Consider the following 24,805-nt stretch of genomic DNA (forward strand, 5'->3'; position numbering starts at 1 on the left):
TCGTCCTGAATGCCCATATTAGGAGCAAACTCCTTTGGTCATTTTCTTAGTAGCCTTTTTCTCCACCTTCTGTAATTTTATTTCATTTTTGTTATCTTTCATGGCTACACCTGACATGAATATTGGAGAGTATGTCCCCTGTAGGGGCTTTATAGCTTTCAGAATCCAGGCCCTGCTTGGACAAGCAGAAGGGTAGGTAATCAGGATTATTTTTAAGCTTGAATAGTCAAAAATTTTTTTTAGTTCGGGACTATGGTTCATTTGTCAATACGATTTCTTCAGAAAGGGAGTAGGCATCTGATTTATTCCATTTCAGTCAGTTCTGTGTGCCTACATTGTTCTTAAACCTGCTTTACTGTGTTTCCTCACTCTATAGTTCTCTCTCAAGTTAATGGAGACCATTCTGAGACTACATGGAATAGGGAGAAAGACCTTATTCTGAACCTGACCTTTGGCCTGGGTTGTTCATTATTTCTTTTTTTCTTTCTTTTCCTTCTTTTCTCTCTTTCTTTCCTTTCTTCCTTTCTTTCTTTTTTACTGAAATGTTTTCCTGGACCTTAGTCATGAAAATCCCTTTTAAATCACAACTCCTAGGATTTATCACAACTTTTAGGATTTATCACCTGTCACCTTTTCCAACCTTGCAAGTCTCTGAACTTCTGGATCCTTTCATTCTGCTTCATACTGGCCAATTCTTCCTGGAGCTCATCTCTTTCTAGAAAATACAGCCAATAACAACTAACCAAAAAACAAACTTTTAAGGTCTGTTTTCCTACCTCTGCCCTAGAGATGCCCATTACAACCTTTTCAGTCTTTGGTATGAGTACCTTCTTGCCAATCACCAAACAGCTAAGCCAACATCATATAATTTAGGTTTGTTATCTTTACTATTCTAAAGTAAGTTAAGTACATTCTTAAAGGACCAACTTCTATATTAGGGCAAACATTAGCTGCTATAATAAAGAACACCCAAATGTCAGTGTCTCAGTAAAGTTTTCTTATTCAGCTTGTTCAGATTGAGATTTTAGGGGTCTTGTATGTATACATTATAACTAAATATCCTAGCAAGTTTCCATTTGGGAACTATATTAACTCAACAGAATTTCTCTTCCACCCTGTACTGAGGATAAAGCTTGAGACATTGTACAAGTCACCCATGGAAAAGGTATCATCACTTCTATCTATATTCAATTGGCCAGAATTCAATCTTATGATCTCATATAAATGTAGTGGGGTGAGTTGCTGGGAAGCATAAGCTTCCTGTGTATTTAAAGAAGAATGGAAAAGATTGGTGGACACTGGCCACCAGAGGCATGCTGGAAATATAAGTGATGTGTTTTCTTTTTGATATACTGAGCATGTATGTGTATGTTTTGACATGCCGTGCCCAGAACAGGAGATCCTGAGGCAAAAAAAATTATTAAGAGAAACCAAAGCTATAGATTATTATAATATGGTAGATTAATAGCTTCAACATCTCCACGGGTCAGCAGTGGGAATACTTAAATATATCACCTGAAAGAATAGGAGCCAATGATAACAGAGCGACATTTTGAAAACAAAAGTTCAGGTGGTTCAGTCAGTTAAGCATCCGACTTTGGCTCAGGTCACGATCTCACAGTCCGTGGGCTCAAGCCCCACATCAGGTTCTGTGCTGACAGCTCAGAGCCTGGAACCTACTTTGGATTCTGTGTCTCCCTCCCTCTCTGTCTCTATCAAATATAAATAAACAGGGCTACCTGGGTGGCTCAGTCCGTTGAGCGTCCAACGTGGGCTCAGGGCATGATCTCGCAATTTGTCAGTTTGAGCCCTGCATCAGGCTCTGTGCTGACAGCTCAGATCCTGGAGCCTGCTTTGGATTCTCTGTCTTCCTCTCCCTCTGCCCCTCCCTGCCTGCTGTCTCTCTCAAAAATAATAAACATTAAATAAATAAATAAATAAATAAATAAATAAATAAATAAATAAATAAAACATACAGTCTTAAAGTTAAGAGTTAATGCAAATTCTACAGGTAGGAAAAAGCCTAATTATGGTGCATTCAGAAGTAAATAGTTGGTAAGTATATAGTGATCTTCACTACAGATGAAGTTGTAAGCAGTTTAACACAGAAAGGAGGGGAATATTAGCCTGGTAGGTAGATGGGGGCAAAAACCAAGGCCATATTTCTCAGTTTTTTCTACCCATACATTTTCTGCAACAACCTTCTTTAAGTATAGGTCACTTTACATTATATATAACTTCATACATATATAATGTTGTTATAACAATGTGTATCACACAGAACACTGAACTAGAGGTTACATCATAAAACATGTAGCAGGGTACAACTAGATACATCTCATAATAGGGAGATTGAAATATGAGAATGTAAATAAGCTTTATTTTACTAATATGTAAGAGAACATGATCAGTGGTCTTCCACAAACTTTTTTTGCTCATTTATTTAAAGGCAGGAAGGTTTAGAGAAAGCAGCATGTTAAATAGGCAACCTTGAAGAAATCAAAACTGTTGAAAGAACTACAGACAGGGAATGACTTCGTTCTAATCAGAGGAGAGAGGTGCCTTTATCCTTTGAGGTCAGAAGTAAAACAATGATGTGTGTGGATGTATAGGTGTGATAGGAAGTTGAGGGATCCCATGTCTCACAGATTCTTTTGGCCCATGAAAGAAGGAACAAGGTCACGTGTGATCAGCGTTGGGGTTGATCACAGCCTACTTCTCCACGTTCATCAACCAACATCCCCCCTTTCTTGCTCATTTATATCACACACTAGCTTTTGTGTGTTAAATTTTTTAATGTTTATTTTTGAGAGAGAGAGTGTGCACACATGAATAGGGGAGGGGCAGAGAGAGAGGAAGACACAGAATCTGAAGCAGGCTCCAGGCTCTGACTGGTCAGCACAGAGCCAGATGCAGGCCTCAAACTCATGGAGTGGGAGATTATGACCTGAGTGAAGTCAGATGCTTAACCAGCTGAGCCACCCAGGTGTCCCTAGGGTTCCAGTTTAAGTATCACCTCTAAGAAGTATTTTCTGGCCTCCCTTTCAAATTAGATTTTCCCATTGTATTATCTCATAAGATGTTATATTTTTAATAATACTCATTTCCTAATTTTATGCTTATTTCTGTCCTCGTTTATTTTTCCACATAAGGTAAACCATGAGATCAAATAACACACATTATCCTGTGTATCAGCCTCTCCTCGGTGCCTGGGCTTAACTAATATTTAATGAATGACTACATGAATAAATGAATGAGTAAATAAACAACCAAGTGAATGATTAAGACTACCTAGCATAATTTAGAACATCAACTGAGGGTATCAAAAGAGGAAGCTTACCAAGAATAAGAAAGCAAATCTCATTGGTAAGTCTTAAAATAAATGCCACTAAAAATTTGATAGACACGTTGGTATGTTTGACAATTCAGTATATATTTACTCCCATCCATCTTCAGATTTTTCTAAAATCTGTGATTATCAAAAGAGAAGAAGTAGTGATCTCATCAAAATTAGTCTCCAAATGTATCGGTGAAGGACAGACATGAGAGAGTCCATCTCAGAGACTGTGATGGATTGGATCCTCTTAAAATAGAGACATATCAGATGCCTTCCAGAAATAACTGAAATGCAAATGGTAGTTCAGAGAGAAAAGATAAACGGAATAAACACAAATAAATGGGAATCTCATAGTTCATCTAAAACATTTTTTTCCTACTTTCTAACCCCATTAGACAATGACAAATGGGACAGATAAGAGAAGGAGGCAGGGGTGGGTGGGAAGGAGGCAGGGACAGGCACCATAACAAGCATCAGATGAGCATTCTTTACTCCATTCTCATTCTGTGTGACTAGTTACATAATGGAAGAGAGACCTACTAATGACAACAATGGTAATAGTTAACCCTGCACAGTACTTACTGTGAGCCTGTACTGTCCTAAGTGGTTTTCATTTTAGTAATCCATGTGTCACAACACCATGAGTTAACTACTATTCTTATCCTCATTTAAAGGAAGGAAACTGTACCAATTCTCCATAAACACTAGATTTATTTTATCTGCAGTAAAATTAATAAAATGTTGACCAAGTTGATCTTTGGATCTTGAGCAAAAAACATTTGTTTAAATGGCAAAAATGCTTGAATGGCATTGAAGCAAACAAAGGTCAACTATAACGAAAATGAGAAGTGTGCTCGGATTCCCTTTACCCAGGATGTCATAGAATCATTAGCAGTTAGTTCGCTTCGCACTTATTTTGCAAAGACCATAAACGTTAAAACATTGTACCTCTAAGTTTTCAGAGAAAAAGATATTTAGCCTTCTAAAGCAATGCCAAAATTTTCTGTAGTACTGGGCATTGGCACATCTTTCCTGTGAACGTTTAAAATCAAATAATATTAGAACTTGAGATAATTCTGCTTTATAAGGTTTGAAAGGTTAAAGGGATAGAATGATTTAAGTATTTAGAAGAATAAAAGGAGTGTTTTCTGAAGCAAAGAAATCACTCTAAGTTATTCAAAGGCTTCCTTTTCCTCAGGGCAGCTGAAATAATTAGATTCATGGGTATCTGAATCACTGGCAGGGGGTAGAGAGGAACTAATGCCACTTTTTATATTCATCCTAAAATATTTGCTCCACTTTATTATGTCATTTAAAAATAAATTCTTTGACAGAATTAAATACTAAATATGCAAAGTATGATGTCAGGCAAACTATTTTTACAACAATGTAAAGGAAATTACATAAAATTCCTGCAACATAAGTTGTGTAAATTTAAAGCAGGTTATCACTTAACCACTGATTATTTAGGACAGTTTATTTATAATCTTTTATACATTAACTCATATCTTTATAAGATTGATATTACCATTTAGTAAGACAAATGCCATATCTAACATAATTGTGAATTCTTTATTTTGATTCATTTTTTCCTATGTTTGCTGTTAACTAGTGAACAACATTCTAGCTGTAACAACATTTAACAAGAATTGGGTAAACAGTTATAAAATTTACAGAATCACCTTGACTATCATAGTGTTTTTATATATCACTATCAGAACAGGGGAAATCTATCCCAATCCATTAGTTAATTCACATAATATAAATTTTTGTACAAGATTTGAAGTTAGGTTACCATATTCGGTTATAGTTGATGAGGTTAAAAAGAAATACATAGAAGGAAATACTGACATTTACATCAAAATAATAGAACTTCTTACAAAGAGAAAGACAAGCAAAATAGATGAAAACGTAAAAAAAAAAAAGATAACTGAACTGGTAACAAAAACATCAAAAGGAAAAAAATCCTTTAACCACTGCCGATACCATCTATATTTAACACCGAGAACCAAGGTGTTTGCAAGGACCATAGGAAGCAGCATTAATGCTTTTGCCCAGATCTCTGAAGAGACCATCTTCCTAACTACTGATAGAATGTCTGTAGTTGCTAGAATTGAAAGTAGATTAATAGTGTGCTTTTCTAGGTGCTGATTTGGTAAGAGGAGCAACTCTGGAAACAATGGGTCATATTAGTGAGAAAATGTTGGGTATGCAAGCACTAAAATGCTGCTTGGGAGGTTATGAATCAGAAGAAAAATAGACCCATATCCTGCTCAATTGGCCATCCTGGGTCAAGTGGGAATAAAATCCAAGCAATAAATAAGACTGGTGATATCTGTGTCTCCTGTCACTCTGAAAAATCTAGAAAGATCACGATTTTTCACAGAGGTCCTTCTTATGTTACCAAACCCCATGAGAAATCCCAATGTCACACAATCAAGTATGTGGCTTGCAGTGAAGATTAAATTTTCTCAGCCACTTTATGATTAAATGGATTTTACTGGATTTGGAGAGTGAATTAACTGATACAATACATGTAAACGTCTGCATACTACACATTAGTATATGTAGTTATAATATTACTAAGTAGTTTAAAAATATTTTTTTCAACCTCAAAGGGTTAAGTAGTTATACATGTTAAAAAACAAAATGAAAAGTGGTGGTTTGATGGCTCAGGTGGTTAAGCATCTGACTCTTGATTTCAGCTCAGGTCACGATCTCATGGTTTGTGAGATGCAGCCCTGCATCAGGCTCTGTGCTGACAGTGTGGAGCCTGCTTGGGATTCTTTCTCCCTCTCCCCTGCTCACATGCACATGTGCACACTCTCTCTTTCAAAATAAATAAACACTAAAAAAAAAAATGGAGAAGATGGAAGACTCTGGTCATAAAGCCAAAGAACAACTACAGAGGCCTTTTCAGACATCATTTAATATTTACTCTACTGACTATGCAATCAACATTTTTATGACCTTTTATATAAAATTGTGGGTTTGGAACAATGTTATAAAGACTAATGTTTGTGATTTAAAATTTACAAAGAGTTGTGGATTTTTCATTTGTTGGCATTTAATATATTTAAAAAAGGTTTAGAAGGGAATTGGGGATCATTTCACATTTCCAAACCACTTTATTATACTAAGTACACAGTTTATTTCCTTGATTATAAACTTTAACAGAAAATCGGGTAACACCTAACTTAACCAAGGATAATACAGTAAGTGAAATTATCTTACATGAGGAAACAAATACAATCTAGAGCTAAGTCACTATAAGATGATCCACAAAGCATTAATTTTAAAAGATAATTATAAAGCATTAAGCTTTAAATTCATATTAAATGTTTACCAGAGAATGTCTTAATTATCCAAAGACATTGAAATGATTTCTTTAATAAAAGAAAAAGAATAGATGGCACAGTTTCTTTTCACCGTGAGTACAAATAACAGTAAATGTCCTGGTGGGGGGTTTTAAAGTTCCTACATGAGGACACATCAGAATGGGCCAGGAGCTCCTTTGAAATGAATTTCTAATATATAACAGTTGCTTGTCCTATTTGTTTGTTAAATCCTAAGAATTTCCCAAGGAGATAAAATAAAGAACTGAGTTGACGTGTATTGAAATTTGATGCAAAGATTAAACAAGGAAATCCTTTGGGCATATGCTAAGGGAATATGAACCTGGTTCTTAGCAGGAAAAATCTAAAGGTCTGAGCATCATCCAGGGAATAAGCTTTTTAGAGAAACAAACTGTAGGGCTCAATATTCTATGATACAACTTGTGCACTTCTAAAAATTTGAGAAATATGAACTTGAACTTCTTGAGATAAAGCACTATAAAAAAAGTCTGTAAGTCAAATATAATTGTAACCCTAGGGATTCTGGGGGGGAAATAGAAGAGAATTCACTCTGTTCAAGATTCCAAATATTAATTTTAAAATCATAATAGCAGTTGGCAGTAACAGTTAAAAGGAAATGATATCAAATTCAACAACTGAGTGCCACTTTGAACTGAAGTTAAACTCAGGAGGTTGGGTAGGAACTTGTAATATACATGGAAAACCAAAATGCCAGCAACAGAATGTATAAGCTGCTTTGAAATCTGTGAGAGATTTTATTAAAATGAGTAGGTCAGGTGAGAGCCCAGAAATCTGATGCAAGAATTTAAGGATCAAAGAATATTATTATTTTTTAACATTGTCTTTATTACTCATACCCAGGTCTTGAATATATCAAAGTTACCCAAGAATAAATTATGCAAAAGACTTAATTAGAAATAAAATATAGCTTAGTCAAATTTCATGTTTTCCATAAAAACAAATAAATATGGGAATTATTATCTGGGGTTCTATTCTCGGGATGTGGAAATTCATAAACTCATATATATGCAGCCAGGAATTAGTATTTCTAAAAATAATAATAATTAATTTGAAGTAATAATCAACTGATAATAAAATACAAGAACTTTCTAAAACAGAAAAAGAAAAGGAGAAGAGAAGTATGACAACAAAACTACTGGGAATAATTATTTGTTGCTGGATACTCACTGTTATGGACTAAATTGTGTGCCTCCAATATTCATATGTTGAACCCAGTGCCTCAGAATGAGACAATATTTGGAAAAAGGGCCTTTAAAGAAGTAATTAGGTTAATATTAGACCATTATAGTGGACCCTATTCTAGTATGACCCTATTCTAGTATAAGTGTCATACTTATAAGAAGAGGAAATTTGGACACACAAAGGGACACCAGAAATGCATGCACACAGAGGAAAGACCACGTGAAGACACAACAGGAAGCCAGTGGCCAACTGCAAACCAAGCAGACAGGTCAAAATAACACCAGCATTCTTCACAGAGCTAGAACAAATTATCCTAAAATTTGTATGGAACCAGAAAAGACCCTGAATAGCCAAAGCAATCCTGAAAAAGAAAACCAAAGCTGGAGGCATCACAATCCTGGACTTCAAGCTGTATTACAAAGCTGCAGTCATCAAGATGGTATGGTATTGGCACAAAAATAGACACTCAGATCAATGCAACAGAATAGAGAACCCAGAAATGGACCCACAAATGTATGGCCAACTGATCTTCAACAAAGCAGCAAAGAATATCCAATGGAATAAAGATGGTCTCTTCAGCAAGTGGTGCTGGGAAAACTGGAAAGCAGCATGCAGAAGAATGAACCTGGACCACTTTCTTACACCATACACAAAAATAAACTCAAAATGGATGAAAGACCTAAATGTAAGACAGGAAGACATCAAAATCCTTGAGGAGAAATCAGGCAAAAACCTCCCTGATCTTGGCCGCAGCAACTTCTTACTCAACACATTTCCAGAGGTAAGGGAAACAAAAGGAAAAATGAACTATTGGGACCCCATCAAAATAAAAAGCTTCTGCACAGTGAAGGAAACAATCAGCAAAACTAAAAGGCAACCGACAGAATGAAAGAAGATATTTCCAAACGACATTATCAGATAAAGGGTTAGCATCCAAAATCTATACAGAACTTATCAAACTCAACACCCAAAACACAAAAATCCATTGAAGAAATGGGCAAAAGACATGAATAGACACTTCTCCAAAGAAGACATCCAGATGGCTAACAGACACATGAAAACATGCTCAACATGACTCATCATCAGGGAAATACAAATCAAAACCACAATGAGATGCCAGCTCACACCTGTCAGAATGGCTAAAATTAACAACTCAGGAAACAACAGATATTGGCCAGGATGTAGAGAAAGAGGAAATCTCTTTTACAGTGCTGGTGGGAATGCAAACTGGTGCAGCCACTCTAGAAAACAGTATGGAGGTTTCACAAAAAATTAAAAAATAGAACTACCCTATGACCCAACAATTGCACTACTAGGTATTTATCCAAGGGATACAGGTACACTGTTTCAAAGGGGCACATGCACCCCAATGTTTATAGCAGCACTATCGACAATAGCCAAAGTATGGAAAGAGCCCAAATGTCCATCGATAGATGAATGGATAAAGAAGATGTGGTATATATATACATGCACACACACACACAATGGAGTATTACTCAGCAATCAAAAAGAATGCAATCTTGACATTTGCAACTATGTGGATGGAACTAGAGGGTATTATGCTAAGTGAAGTATCTTATGACTTCACTCCTATGAGGACTTTAGAGCACAAAATAGATGAACCTAAGGGAAGGGAAGAAAAAATAATATAAAAACAGGGAGGGGGACAAAACATAAGAGATTCTTAAATATGGAGAACAAACAGAGGGTTACTGGAGGGGTTGTGGGAGGGGGGAAGGGCTAAATGGGTAAGGGGCATTAAGGAATATACTTCTGAAATCATTGTTGCACTATTTTCTAACTAATTTGGATGCAAATTAACATAAATAAAATTAAAAAATAGAAAAAAAAAGAAGAAGAAGAAACCAAATGTGCTGACATCTTGAATTTGAACTTTGACTTTCTGAATTGTGAGAAAATAAATTTCTGTTGTTTAAGCCACCCAGCCTGTAGCATTTTATTATTGTAGCTCTAGCCAACTAGTGCACCCGGGTACAGTTGATTCTTGTTATCTACCGAAATTATACTCTATAAAGTTGCTGTAAACACTGAACTAGAAAATACCGGACCATTAGTTTTAGGGGAATTATGGGGTAAGTTTCCTGAAAGTCTCTGGTTATTATAGTTTTCTCAGCTAATCAATATATAGCATTGTTTTACGTAGGTTTCTGTTTAAAGACACCCATTTTAATATTATTGTTGATTCTCTAACATGAAAGTCATGGCCAACAGCACTATAGCTCATGCCTAAATGAAGCTTATCTAAGATCTTTATTATCTCCATAAGGCATGTCACGGCCATCTTGCACTTAGGAACACAGGACAGCACTTCAGCACTATGCTTCGGGCATTTCACAGTGAAATCATCAACAAAAAGGAAATAAATATGAAAAATAGAGCACTAAATAGACCATGAAAAGGACACTTGTTTACAGTATGAAAGTTGAGACAGGAATACACAGCTTTACCTGGTTCCGTCTCAGCTGGAAAGGTACACACTCGATGACAAATATTTTGTTGCTCTGTGGTTACTCAAAATGCCATGAAAGTGCCAAAAATACTTTTGAGGATACAAATAAATTTTAGAGAAAAAGAAAATTCCCAAATGTGGACTCCATGAACATGAGGATCAAATAGATCAAGGAATTTTTCTCTTTCAACACCAACCTCGCAGTCTAACACCTGTCATCCATGTCATGCAATGTGTACTAGGAACTCACCTCTCTTGCTGTGCTGACAGCAACAAGAAATGTAGTATTTAAAAGACAACTAGTAGAAATAGGTCAGAGAACTCTTGGGCAAGATGGTGGAAGAGTAGACCCTTAAGTCTCACCTCGTCCACAGAAACAACTAGCTAACACCCCCATCATTGTACATAACCAAGGAAAAGAGTTAAAAGTATTTTAACACTTGTAAGTGTTGACACTTATAACACTTTCCATAGCTAAATGAAGGGAAGAAGGCATATCAAAGAAGGTAGGAAGAGCAGAGACCCAGTTGGGAGCCAAAGTGACCCAAAGAACTGTTCCTGGGAGGGAGGGACACTGGAGGCAATGTGAGGGGAGAGGACTAGACTCCACTCCAAGCACTGGGGACCTGAAATGAGAAAGGGAATCCCTATAATATTTGGCTTCGAAAACCAGAAGGGCCTAATTCTGCTAGTTCTTAAAATCAGCAGGGCGTAATGCCTGGAGTTTTAAAAATCAGGTGGCTGGGCTCTGGAAGAGCCAGAGAGCAGAAGGAAATGGAGTTCCCACCCGTAAAGAGACAGCAGAGCAAACAGTCCCACTGAGATACAGCACAGAAGCAGCAGTTTGGGGGGAAAATAACAACAACAACAAAAAGAAAATGAAAAAAAAAAACTGAGTTATAGGAGGGAGGTTTGTTTACTAATCTCAGAGCATGTGCTGGATGGCAAGGATCTTTGGGAGACATCTCCAACAATAAAAGAGCTGGTGGGCACCATTTCCTGCTCTCACCCACCCAGACTAGACACAGGAACACCGATAGGAACCAGCTCAATTCGAACACTGTCCACCTAGCTTACTAACATTGCCAGCTGCCCCTGAGCACGTTTGCAGCTTCACCCCCTCCAACTATGCCTGCCTTAGTAGGAGTTTTCCCAGGTGGTAGCAGCTCCCCTCTCTCAGTGGACAAGTAGGACCTTGCTGGCACCATGTGTCCTGCCCCCACATTCGTCTGTGGACTCCCCACTCAAGCCCTGAGGCGTAAGTTTTCCAAAGTGGCTCCAGGTCCCCTCTCAGAGAAGACAGTGTAAGTCTTGCTAACACCATACATCTCAATTCCTTTGAAAACCACCCTGGGCAGGAGTTCCTCCAAAGCAGCATCAGAAATGTGGCAATGTGCAAACAGCCCCAACAGGGACCAGCACCACTCCAAAGTGAGTCTTGACCCAGAGAGAGGGGAAGATCACCAAACACACCAGACCATCAAGTTACTATAGACTAGACTGCTATGTGCATAATATATCATATAAACTTAATGGTAACCACAAATCAAAAGCAGGTGATAGATATATAAAAAATAGAGATGAAACCATGTTTATCACTAAAGAAAGCCAGCACACTATGAAGGAAAAGATCAAGAGAAGAAAGGAACAGAGAAGAACTACAAAACAACTAGCAACAAAATGGCAATAAGTACCTAGCTATCAATAATTACTTTGAATGTAAATGGACTAAATGCTCCAATCAAAAGACATAGTGTGATGTCACAGAATGGATGAAATAACAAGACTCATCTATCTGCTGCCTGCAAGAAACTCATCTCAGACCTAAGGACACAGGCAGAATCAAAGTGAAGGGATGGAAAATTATTTGTCATGCAAATGGAAGTGAAAAGAAGGCCAGGGTAGCAATACTTATATCAGACAATAAACTTTAAAACACTTTTTAAAAAGAGTTAAATAAGAACACTTTGTAATCATAAAGAGAAAAATCCAAGAATATAACAATTATAAATATTTATGCACCCAACATGAAAGCACCCAAGTACATAAAGCGGTTAATAACAAACATAAAAGAAGTAATTGATAGTAATACAATAATGGTAGGAGACTATAAAAGCCCACTTCATCAATGGATAGATCATCCAAACAGAAATCAACATGAAAACACTGGCTTTGAATGGCACATTGACCCAGATGGTTCTAACAGATACATCCAGAATACTCCATCCTACAACCGCAAAAAAAAAATTTTTCAAGTACACATGGAACCTTCTTCAGAATAGATCATATTTTAGGACACAAAGCAAATATGAACAAATTAAACAAACAAACAAACAAAAAACCTAAAGTCATACCATTCATCTTTTCTAATGACCATGTTATGTGAAACTGGAAATCAACCACAAGAAAAAAAAACTGAAAGAACACAAATACATAGAGGTTAAAAATTACATGCTATGAAACAATGAAAGGGTCAACTGGAAAATTAAAAAGAAAAAAAACCACACACGTGGAGACAAATGACAATGAAAATACAATGGTCCCAAATCTTTGGGATACAGTAAAAACTGTTGTCAGAGTGAAGTACATACCAATACAGGTTTACCTCAAAAAGCAAGAGAAATCTCAAATCAACAACCTAACCTTGTACCCACAGGAGCTAGAAAAAGAACAATAAATAAAATCCCAAACACGAAGGAAGGAAATAATAAAGGTTAGAGCAGAAATGAATGAAATAGAACTTAAAAAAAAAAATAGAAGAGAACACTGAAACCAGGAGCTGGTTCTTTGAAAAAAAAAAAAAATGATAAACCTTACCTGAAATCAAATAAAGAGAGAGACAACTCAAAGAAACAAAATCACAAATTAAATAGGAGAAATAAAAACTGAAAGCACAGAAATACAAAAGATTAGAGAAATTATGAAAAATTATATGCCAAAGAACTGGGAAACTTAGAAGTGGATAAATTCCTAAAAACATATAACCTCCCAAAACTGAATCAGAAAGAAATAGAAAATTTGAATAGACAGTAAGAACATTGAATTAGTAATAAGAACTTTCCAACAAACAAAAGTCAGGTCCAGATGATAGGTCAATCTATCTGTGACCACATCACAGGTGAATTCTATCTAACATTTTAAAAAAAGTTAATACCTAGTCTTCTCAAACTATTCCAAAAAAGAGAGGTGGGAGAAAACCTTCCAAACGTATTCTATGAGGACAGCATTACCCTGATACCAAAACCAGATAAAGACACCACAAAAAAAGAGAACTATAGGCCAATATCTCTGATGAACACTTATGCAAAAATCCTCAACAAAATACTAGCAAACTGCATACAACAATGAATGAAAAAAAAATCATTCATCACCATTAAGTGGTATTCGTTCCTGGGATGCAATGGTGGATAATATTCACAAAACAATTAATTTAATATATCACATCAATATGAGAATGAATGAAAACCATATGACCATCTAAATGGGTGCAGAAATAGTATGTGAAAAGTATAATATCCATTCATAAAACCCTCAGGAAAGTAAGTGCAGAGGGAACAAACCTCAACATAATAATGGCCATATATGTAGAACCCATACTCAAGCTAATAACAAACTGAGAGTTTTCCCTCCACGGTCAGGTGCAAGACAAGGATGTCCACTCTGATGGCTTTTATTCAACATACTACTGAAAGTCCTAGCCACAGTGATCAGACAAGTAAAAAGAAATAAAAGGCATCCAAAGTTTTAAGGAACAAGTAAAATTCTCACTATTGGCAGATGATACTATATATAGAAAACCCATGGCATCACCAAAAACTTCTAGAACTGATAAATGAATTCAGTAAGGCCACAGGATACAAAATCAATAGACAGAAATCCATTGCACTTCTATACACTAATAAGTAGCAGAAAGAAAAATTAAAAAAACAATCCCATTTACAACTGAACCAAAAATAATCAAATACCTAGGAATAACCTAACCAAGAAGGTGAAAGACCTTATTCTGAAACTATAAAACAATGATGAAAGACATCGAAGGGATATATAAACAAATGGAAAGATATTTCATGCTTATGGGCTCAAAGAACAAATATTGTTAAAATGCCCATCCTACCCAAAGCCCTCTACAGATATAATGCACTCCCTATCAAAATAACAAGAGTGTTTTCCACAGAACTAGAACAAATAATCTTAAATTTTGTATGGAACCACAAAAGACCATGAATAGCCCAAGCAATCTTGAAAAAGCAAAGCAAAGCTGGAGGTGTAACAATTCTGGACTTCAAGTTATGTTACAAAGTGTAGTGCTGCAAACAGTACAGCACAAAAATAGATCAATGAACCCACAACTTTATGGTCAATCAATCTTTGACAAATCAGGAAAGAATACCCATTGGTGAAAAGACAGTCTCTCCAAAAAATGGTATTGGGAAAACTAGAGAGCTAGAATGAAAAAAATGAAACTGGATAAAATTTTCACAGCATACAGAAAAATAAACTCAAAATGGATTAAAGTCCTAAATCTGAGATATGAATTATAAGGTCCTAAAGGTGAGACATGAAATCATGAGGGAGCACAGGCAATAATCTCTCTAACATCAGCCATAGCAACATTTTTCTAGGTAGGTGTCCTGAGGCAAGGGAAACAAAATAAAAAAATATACTATTGGGACTACATCAAAATTAAAAGCTTCACAGTGATGGAAACAATCAACAAAATTAAAAGACAACCTAGCACATGGGAGAAGATATTTGCATATTACAGAATGGATAAATGGTTAGTATCCGAATACATAAAATTCAACACTGCTAATAATCCATTAAAATTGGTCAGAAGACATGAATAGACGTTTCTCCAAAGAAGAAAACAGATGAGTAACAGACACATGAAAAGATGCTCAACATCATTCATCTTCAGGGAAACGCAAACCAAAACCACAAGGAGATAATCACCTCACACCTTTCCAAATGGCTAAAATTAAAAACACAAGAAACAAGTGTTGGTGAGGATGTGAGGAAAATGGAACCCTTCCACACTGTTGGTGTGAATGTAAATTGGTGCAGCCACTCTGGAAAACAGTATGGGGTTCCTCAAAAAATTAAAACTAGAAATACAATATGATCCAGTAATTCTACTACTGGGTTTTTACCCAAAGAATACAAAGACTCTAATGTGAGAAGATATACGCACCCCTATGATTACTGCAGCATTATGTACACTAGCCAAATAGGGAAGCAACCTAAGAGCCATGGATAGATGAATGGATAAGGAAGAAGTTACACACACACACACACACACACACACACACACACACACACACACCCCACAGGAATATTATTCAGCCATAAAAAATGAAATCTCGCCATTTACTACAACATGGAGTAACTAGAGGGTATAATCCTAAGTGAAATAACACAGAGAAGGACAAACACTGTATGATTTCACTCAATGTGGAATTTAACAAACAAAGAAAAAAGAGACAAAAAAAAAAAAAGGACCCTTAACTGTAGAGAACTGATGTTCACCAGAAGGGAGGTGGGTGGGCCAATGTGTGAAATAAGTGAAAAGGATTAAGAGTACCCTTATCGTGAAAAGCACTCAGCAATGTTTATAGAATTGTTGAATCGCTATATTGTACACCTGAAATTAATATAAATCTGGATATTAATTATATTGGGATTAAAATAAGACATTTAATAAACTTAATATAAATAATGTAAAAATAAGTAGTAAGCAAAAAAATTAAAAAAAAATAAAAGACAACCAGGACTCAGGGACAAATTATTTCATATTATCGTTACATTTTTTGGGTAAATTACAGGTGCAGAATCAGTTCACCCAAACCAGTCTACTTGTGTTTTACATTGCTTCCTGACTCCTCAGGGCTTTGACTCCTTTGCTTCTCTCTAGGCCTCTGTTAGATTCTTAGGTTCAACTTTGAAGCCAAATAGAAGAGCTTTCTCTTCAGAACTCTGAAACTATCTCAGAAACAAATTACTGGTTTTTGTTCCCTTGAGATTCCACAACATATCCCAGTCAAAATAGAATAAATTATGGAATAATCAAGATATCACAGACAATAAGTGTTAACTATTAATACTGCACGCATAAGGAAATTACTCTAACATTTTAATTTATTACTTCAGCTTTATTCTTATGTTTAGTGCAATTATATTCTCATACTCTTCTGTTGATCATTTACTTCTATGGTTTATAAAATGTTATTTAATAAGAACATTTAATTATTTCAGCCATATGAAATCATTCCAGTTCTTCTTAGTAAATTAGTATAACCATCTTTTTTTAAGTTTTTTTTTCATTTTCATTATCTTTGAATGGTTCTATACTATAATAATAACTGTGGTTTAATCTCTCCCACAGGTAACTTAAAAAGATATTTTAGTCATGATCAGGTTCTTTTGATCCACTGGTAGATCTTTATCAGGCTGTTATTTTCTTGAAGTCTTTGATACTGGAAAACATATTCAAAAGTAATTTTATTTTCTAGAAGTTCAATGAGAGAATCAAAGATTAAAACCTCTAATTAGATGATAGCAACCAAAAATCCTTTTGAGTGTACTAAGCCCTCATTTAAATTCCAAATTAATTCTACCTTTACATAAAAATATCGCTCATTCCATTTTAAGATTCGGTTTTAAAATTTTCTTAATTTAAGACCTTTATATGAATACAAATGAATATGAATTTATGTTAGAATATGTCATTGTATTATAATATAATACAGATTATCCTGAATATAAAATTGTTTCAGAACATTACAAGATGCCTATGTGATTAAGAATTAATAAACTGTCACTAAATATGGAATTTATTTTCAAAAGTAATTTTGATATTCAAAATTATGTTATGAATGGAAATGGAAGCCATGATTACAACAATTATTTCAGAAACCTGCGTAAACTGCTGGTTTCTAAATTTATGAGGATTTGCACCTTCAATTTTTAATTTGGTCGCTTCACTTTTTCTGATGAAGCTGGACAAATTACACAGATCACAGTTAATAAATAGAGACATATGCATTGTCACTGTGTCAAATCTTCTTTCCCTCTAGCAGGATTTCTTAACCTTGATCTGCTCGTTGTCTGAGCTTTTTGCCTCTCATATACCATCAAGCTTTTATGTACACACAGAAGTCTTTGGATGACTCTACTCAGACAATCCTAAGGACGTTCTTTGTCATGATCATTAACCAATGATTCCTGCATACATCACCTGGGATATGATCCAAATGAAATAAGGCCATTATAAGAAAGAGACAAAACTAAGACTTGAACCCACACAGTGACTGAGGCCACAGGACAAAACAGGTAAGTCATTCAAGATGGCTAACTGGCCTACCCAAAGATAGAACAAAAGTGTCTCTTCCCCCTTGTTTTCTGAAGGCATCATCTTTGCCATTGGCTCTATTCTCAGTAAAAGATTCCCACTCCAACATCGTCAAATATATCTCTGTTTCTCAAGGGTTTGTTCTCTTACCTTTTCTAAATGAAATACCATAGAAATACGGGGATCTATTCACTAAATTCTAACCTAATCTCCTGCTAATCACTGTCACTAACTTTTATTTATTCAATGGGATCAATTACTTTTCTAAATTTTTCAACAGATCTCAATAGGACCAAACCTCTTTAGAAAAAAATAAGAAAAAGAGCCATTCTTATTCCATGGTAAACAGTCTTAAAATATCCTAAGAAATTTAGGATTCATTTAAAAATTTCTACATGAAAACGTTGACAATAATATATTTAGCTGCTTTTTACATTAGGGGAAGACATAAAATCTTTGTATCTAAAATTAAACATGTAAAACTGTTCTTTTGCCTTTGTCCAGAGCCAAATCTATGTAAATTTAAAAGTTTATATTTTATTTGGTCTTGATTTTTTTAAAGGTTAAATGTAGGATGTGGTTAGATATGCAGAATGTTTGACTTGCCTAATTAAAAAGAAAATGCAATACTTTAAAAGAATGTATCTTTTACACCTACCACATAAGAATTAAAAATAATGATAACCTTGTATAGTGTCATATCAAAAAAAATAAAAGCCAACTTCTTGCTGATCAGTAAAACCACAAATGGATGTTAAGCATTTTAGAAATTATTTAAATAATATAATTCAAAAACTACAAACTGTTGATAACCTTTTGAACAAGGAATTTATGAAGCAAAGGGTCATGTACATAGGACACAATGAAATGTAGAAAATAAGATGATGGTCCAAAAGCAGAAGAGTTGTTAATTCTTGGTATATTTGCAGAATAAATCATCATTCACCAGTTATCAACATAACAGATATTTAGATACTATATTCAAATATAGATGGAGATTTTTTTTTTTTTTTACTTTCTCTGAGTATGGAGACTAACAGCTAGAACCAAGTAATATAAAGTAACTCCACATTCTAAAGAGAGCCCTGGATTAAGAGATCCAGGCACCCCTTCAGGGTTCTCATTTCATAGTCTACATTAAACATTCCTATTCTGAATGTCATCTCTATCTTTACTATTACTGACAGGTCATACATTTTGCCCTGAGGTTTTTGGTAGCCAAATGGTGTTGATTCAGTGGAATAAAATCTCAAAAGTAGCATGACGTGTCTAATACTGGGTCTTAGGTCCAATAAGTACTTGACCCGTGAATCTGCATAATGAAACCTAGTTTAATTGGTAGTCAATAACATTTGTGGAGCAATACAGCAACACTAAATGGCCATTTTTGCTGTTTTTGTTTTGTTTTGTTTTTTTAATTCCAGTGTAGTTATCAGAACAGCATTAGATTTCGTTTCAGGGGTACGACACAGTGATTCAACAGTTCCATATATTTACTCAGTTCTCATCAAGAGAGGCATACTCTTAATCCTCTCCACCTATTTTATCCATCTCTATGACTCATTAGTACCTAGATTTTTCCTACCCAATTGGATACATCTCATTGCACTGAGAAGAAGTAGGTTAGTTTTGGAGGAAGCAGAGACAAGAAAAACTGGTGTTCCTTTTTGTTTATAGGCCTTCCAAGCTGACTTTGTAAAACCAAAACAAAAGCCCTACACAGTAGATTATAATAAAATACTGCCCAACTACAGAGGCAAAAAACGATAGGAGGAAGTGATCCTTTGCCCCATAACCACTGAGGCTATAGAGGGAAGGGAGTAGGTGGAGATCACCCTTGAAATTGCAGGAGGTAGAAGAGTAGTGGGCTTGGGAGGGAGGGAAAGAGAAGCCTGTAGAACCTCTTGGGATGCAAAGGAGACCTCACTGGAGGCTATCAAGTACCAGTGGGGTCAGCATAATATTAATGCCTGAGGAGAAGTCAATACCATAGATTATAGTAGTCTCCACACAACACCCCCATCTGCAGGTTCAATTTCCACAATTTCAGTTACCCACTGTCAGCTTCAGACCAGGAGTAGATAGATGATCTTCCTTCTGAGAAATGATCAAAACGTTGACAGTGTCCTAACACTACGTCACAATGCCTACATCATCCACCTCATTTCGTCTAAACACAATGGCATTTTATCATTTCACAGCATCACAAGAAGGCCGAGTACAGTGAGATATTTTGAGAGAGAGACCACATTTGGACTTTTATTATTGTATATTAAGATTATTTCATATTATTAATTCTTATTGTTAGTGTTCTACTGTGCCTAATTTACAAATTAAGCTTTGTCATAGGTGTGCACATACAGCAAAAAGTGTATATACAGGGTTGGTTTCTGCACTTTCTGTCATCCTCTGTAGATAAGGAAAAATTTTTAATAAGAATTTCACTATGCAAAAGAGCTATTTCAGCTATATTTGTTATTAATGGGTGATGAGCCTCTACTAAGAGCCCTCACAGCTCACCTTTGCATTCTTTGGGGATGCATTCTCGGAGTTGGAGAGAGAGGGTTGAACTGGGAATAGAGTATGGTGTTTTCTTGTACTTTGTTGGGGGTGGTGGTGGTGGTGTCTTTTTAACACCCGCAAGTCAGTGATGGGAAGAAACCGAAGCCTCCAAAATTTGTACTTGAGAGTGGAACTGGAAAGTGATAAAAACCTCACTCTCTACTAAGAATGAATGTATTTTAGAGTAAGAAATTCCATAGACATAGTATGTTTTTCACTGATGACCAATCACAGCAAAGTAAAGTTAATTGGTAATGAGAGTTGAAGGCTTATTAGTGTGTCTGAGACTGTACCCTATCAGATGAATTAGCTCAACTCAAGAATGATCCTGAGGGTATATGGAGGAATACATATACCAGGGATCATTCACTCCATATATCTGTCCAAGCTTTTATTTAAATACCTGCGCTAACTATGCTACAGGATTAATTTGTAAATCCACAAGTTATTATGGAACAAACAGAAAAAAGTGAGGCTAACTCCAAGGTCTAACTAGGTAACTATTTATTGCTGCCAACCAGGGGTCTAGCCAAGTAATAGATCAAAAAGGGGAGGGAAAGTTAAGCGGTCCATACTCCTTCAGAGTGCAGATAAGGCTCTTCCAAGATTTCAGTTTTAAGAGACTTGTCTGGAAAATGGGTTACAGAAGGCAAAGATGGTACCCGGAAATAGGAAGAGACAGTGAGTGATGGAAGTTGAGCAGGATATTCAAGGGTCACTCTAGGCCACTTTGGGCAAGTATGTGGATTTCTAACTTCAATTGGTCATTAAAACATTTAATTCATTTCACTCCCAGTTTTGTCATTTGAGATGTCTGTTAACTACTTTCTGCCCGGATTTACATTCAGCACCAGTAAAGAATGATTAAAGAAAACAATTCATCAGATACAAACAATTTTGCCTAGTTTCCAAATAGCCTGTCCCCCAGGTTTTTCTTTTTTTCCTTCTAAAGAGTTGTTCTTAATTTTAGGACAGTTGCTTTTCATTCCTCAAAGAATTGGGTTGCAACCTGAAAGATATCAAGGTATTTACTCAGCAATGTAACTATATTATCTTCAATTTGCTTCTTTGTATCAGGGAGAAGATCTTCAACTAAGAAATCAAAGATCCCTATTTTCTAGATTTACAGCAGTTTGTCTTTGGAATATTTTTCCTTCCCTCTGGGTATACAGTTTTATTTAGTTTAGGAAAGAAGGCTTAAAAAAATAAAAGTTCTGAACATCTGAACAGGCTCTGAACCTTACCTTCCAATTTGGTCAACTTCTAACTACAGAGCTACTAAAAAACAAACAAACACTTTGAAATATCGTGTCAGGTTTCAGCCATGGAAAACAGTAAATATTCATGGCAGTATTGAACAACTCTGGACTAAGAGGCATCCCCAAAGAAGGTGCAAAAGACCCTACCATCCCAAGATCCAGAGCCACTCCCAATGTTAAAAGAGACAAAGACAAAATAATTCCCCTGAGACCAGGCATCTGTAGGTAGGACCTGAGCTGCATACAAGTGGAGCAGAATCACTACTTCTGTCTGGTCACATTGACCTGCCAATGCTGACCATTGAGCATTTTCTGTCTTTTTTTCTTCCTCCCCATATTTTGGAGGCCCCCAACCTGACAGTTGCCAAGCCAAGTTCTCGAGACAGGCAAGGAGGTGATGGGATCAACAAATAATGGGTCTAAACTTGGAAATGAAGGGACAATGTGAAATTTTATTATCCTCTCTCGACCAGGCACTGGAGAGCTCCCTCTGGCAAGAATTCTCATTCTCCACTGGTTTCTACCAGTTCTCCCAGAATCCTATCTGCTTTGAGCAAATGGAGTTTAAGACAGAATATACCTTGGGTATCTACCAGAATTTGCTAGGTCTCCATTAATTTGAATTTTAATTTCCCCTTGGCTTTTTAAATGACTGGTCACCATTTATCAGAGAATCTCTAGGATTCCCATCAACCATCTCATCAAGTCTCGGAGGGGCCCTTAAAGGGTATGAGAGTGGCATCTATAAGACGATTAACTTTGGGCTTTTGTTTACTGTACTGTAGTCTACTTAGAGTGGAAAGGCAATGGAGACAGAGGATTAGTAGACTCTGAGTACTCAGTAAAGGTGGAGAGGGGGGCAACAGGGAGTCCCATCAGTCTTACAATCTTTTGTCTTAGGTACCTCTTGTGCCTTTCATTTTTCCTTAGCCTTTTCAAACAAATCCTTCAATGAAATTATTTTGGAATTTTGAAGCTCTTGGAAAGTTTCCGCATGCCAGTTAAAATAACCCATTCCTTTTGTTGATTTGGGATCCCTTGCTTTCAAGGGTATTTTTCAAATAAAGAGCTTGTCTAGTTGGAATGTTTTGCATAATGGCCATTGTAATTCTAGGTCATCTTGGTAATATTTTGCTGTTTTTGTAAATATTGGCGGTTTCCAGAACCATGGTTTTTAGATCTCAAATAAGCCATTATGCTGGAAAGTGGTATGGCATGCTCAGTTCTTTGAAACTTGAGGATCTCATTTCACTAAGACTTGGATTTCTCAGAGTTGAATTAATACCTAAGAAGCATGAGCTGCTGGGCTAAGGATTTTAAGGGGTTTGACAGTGCACCCTGTCTCACAACAACTTGCCTGAGGTTGCCAGGTGACCTGGTGTCAATCTAACACATCCCGTGACCAACTGATGCTAGCACAGGAGTCTCAGACCTAGGTGCTAGCACAGGAGTCTCAGACCTAGGTGGTGATAGCTCTAACAGCTTTTATGAGCTCCACCCACCAATATGATGGCTTTGGCTTCTAAAATTCCCATTAGCAAAAGATTTGTTATTCCTTTCACAAGATTTCTTTATAGTGGCTGACACCTTGATGGCTTTTCATAGTCTGTCTTGTGCCCACTTAGATTTTGATTTTGATGGTCAAGACAATCTCAATTTCCTGTGTTAATTTATTTCTCCAAGTCCCTCAAGTGATTTATGCTGTGGATTTACCTTGAGGTACTGTGACTCTCCTTATAACCACCAATGGTTCCAGACACTGGAATCCCTGTTTCCAAGTGCCCTAATGGCCGCCACCCACTGCAGACTCCCAGTTCCTGAAAAGTTTCCAGGAATTTAATAAACTCCAGAACCTTTCCAGGGTCCCCAAACCTTTCCGGGGACCATACCTATCTATTTACATAAAATTGGTTTGGATTGAAGAGCTGCAGACATGACAAAAACTCAAAACCAAAAGTGACTTACCCACAGCTCTTGGGGACAAGAAGAGCAGTGAACTCGAAGGGTTCAGCAGGTGCCTTGTCTGAGCATCTTGCCCTATAGGCCCTTAACATTCAGCTTCAAATCTCATCCCTTGTTGCCAAAAACTGTTAAAAAATGATTAAAGAAGACAATTTAAATGATACAATCAAACTTTAACACTTCATGAAGCTTATAGATTTTTGTTCTTCTTTGTCAGAGAACTGCAAAATGGGGTAGGGGTGCCTGGGTGGCTCAGTCGGTTAAATGGCCAACTTTGGCTCAGGTCATGATCTTGCGGTTCATGGGTTCGAGACCCCCGTCGTCAGGCTCTGTGCTGACAGCTGGGAGCCCGGAGCCTTCTTCAGATTCTGTGTCTCCCTCTCTCTCTGCCCCTACCTCACTCTCACTCTGTCTCTCTCTCAAAATTAAATAAACATTAAAAAAACATTTTTAATGGGGTGGAAGGCAAGTTTTTATAGGACAAAGAATAAAGAACAAGGAAGAGACAAAGAGAAAATAACTGATAGGTTGGGGTCCCACAGTCACTTTGTTTGGAGTCAGGAGGCCCAGAGCTGGCTTGGTGTTTGGGGAAAGGCTGACCATTTATCCTGTGTTTCCGGTCAGCTGGAGCAGTGCAGGGACATGGAGGTTATCTGAGTTTCAGTTTTCTGAGAGGGCATCCCAGGCAGGAACAGCTCCATCTCGGGGCCAGAGATTTATTTCAATACCACTTACTACATTGTCCAATGTTGTAAAACAAAACACAACGAAACCAAACACATCAAGTCTGCAAAATCCAGCTGTGTTTCCTGGTTGTCTCACATCATTAACATAATATATGCATCTGATAAATTAGAAAGGTATCTCTTGCAATAAAAACACCTTCACACGAAAATAAACGTTCTACAAGCATGACACATATATAAATTCGCTTGGCAGCTATGAAATCTTGGTTAGATGCAAGAAACAGATTCGTTTTGCAAGCTTTCAAAAGCTGGAAGATTTTTCAGTTTTTTATTTTCACAAACATTTTTCACAACCAGTATTCTGGAAATTGTTGAATAACACATTGTTGAGGATTACACACCTTAAATACTGGCAATACGGATATTTGATGCTGCCAGTACAGACTACTATAGAGTCCTGATAATTCCAATGGCAGTATTTTATGCAAGTTTCAAAGCCCATCAAGCACCTGTGTCTCAATCCAAGACCACAGGACCTCCACATCCCTAACATCTAAATGCTAATGACTACAAGATAAGGTGTCAGTGCACTTTTTATTTACATAACCAACAGTATGCTTGG

General features: G+C 36.4%; 1 long non-coding RNA gene across 2 annotated transcripts in view; it reads right to left on the reverse strand.

Annotated features, from left to right (window-relative positions):
• Positions 1 to 23,617, reverse strand: part of LOC121039646 (uncharacterized) — a 103,837-nt gene extending 80,220 nt beyond the window's left edge. For both annotated transcript variants that reach the window (XR_005794901.1, XR_005794900.1), the window contains exon 1: positions 23,501 to 23,617. This is a non-coding gene — a long non-coding RNA (uncharacterized LOC121039646). The remainder of the gene's footprint in view (positions 1 to 23,500) is intronic.
• Positions 23,618 to 24,805: the final 1,188 nt, after the last annotated feature.

The sequence above is a fragment of the Herpailurus yagouaroundi genome, unplaced genomic scaffold (assembly GCF_014898765.1).
Source record: "Herpailurus yagouaroundi ecotype Mexico unplaced genomic scaffold, PumYag 181, whole genome shotgun sequence".
Lineage (NCBI taxonomy): Eukaryota > Metazoa > Chordata > Mammalia > Carnivora > Felidae > Herpailurus > Herpailurus yagouaroundi.